Source organism: Aptenodytes forsteri, unplaced genomic scaffold (assembly GCF_000699145.1).
Source record: "Aptenodytes forsteri isolate BGI_AS27 unplaced genomic scaffold, ASM69914v1 Scaffold111, whole genome shotgun sequence".
NCBI classification, from domain to species: domain Eukaryota; kingdom Metazoa; phylum Chordata; class Aves; order Sphenisciformes; family Spheniscidae; genus Aptenodytes; species Aptenodytes forsteri.
Window position 1 is genome coordinate 1155219 of NW_008794710.1, and position 1056 is coordinate 1156274.

At 49.6% G+C, this 1056-nt stretch overlaps 1 protein-coding gene across 1 annotated transcript in view; it reads left to right on the top strand.

Moving 5' to 3' along the window:
- Positions 1 to 1056, top strand: part of JAKMIP1 (janus kinase and microtubule interacting protein 1) — a 110738-nt gene that overhangs the window by 55179 nt on the left and 54503 nt on the right. The window lies entirely within an intron of this gene.

A 1056-nucleotide genomic window follows, 5' to 3' on the forward strand; every position in this document is an offset into this window, starting at 1 on the left:
GTGGGTCACAAATCCTGCCAGCAAACCTGCTCCAGTGTGGGCTCCTCTCTCCATGGGTCCACAAGTCCTGCCAGGAGCCTGCTCCAGTGCAGGCTTCCCACAGGGTCACAGCCTTCAGGCATCCACCTGCTCCAGTGTGGGGTCCTCCACAGGCTGCAGGTGGATATCTGCTCCACCATTAACCTCCATGGGCTGCAGGGGGACAGCCTGCCTCACCATGGTCTTCACCACAGGCTGCAGGGGAACCTCTGCTCTGGCGCCTGGAGCACCTCCTCCCCCTCCTTCTTCACTGACCTTGGTGTCTGCAGGGTTGTTTCTCTCACATATCTCACTCCTCTCTCCGGCTGCAGTTGCTGCTGTGCAGTTTTTTCTCCCTTCTTAAATATTTTATCCCAGAGGAGCTACCACCATCGCTGACAGGCTCAGCCTTGGCCAACGATGGGTCTGTCTTGGAGCCATCTGGCATTGGCTCTATTGGACATGGGAGAAGCTTCTAGCAGCTTTTCACAGAAGCCATCCCTGTAGCCCCTCTGCTACCGAAACCCTGCCACGTAAACCCAATACTATACTAGTTATACTATATATACTAGACTAGTTATTATATAACTATATATGTAGTTTCTAAATGAGCTAATTCCTTAAGGAAGGAAAGAAGTCATCAGTAATATATTTATTAATGTCCTATTACCTGCCATCGTATTAACGTGTAGGCTATTCACATGTATATGCAGTGTTGACTTGGAGTTTAAACACCATTGATGTTAGCTTCTAAAAATCCAATCCTGGCATACAGGCTAGTTTCCTTCCAGGTCACCTGTGTGGTCCTGTGAGAATCAAAATCCTCAAAGGGAGCTGTTTTTCCCACAGTTTTCCAGCAGTTTTTTATTTGAACAATCTATGTAGAATGGACTGCTTACCCAGATGAGCTGTTGGGATTGTACCATCTTCGTCCTCTCTGTTTTTACAGCCTGTCTGCTGTGGTTTAACCCAGCAGGCAGCTAACCACCGCACAGCCGCTCGCTCACTCCTCCCCCCTGCCAGCGGGATAGGGGAGAG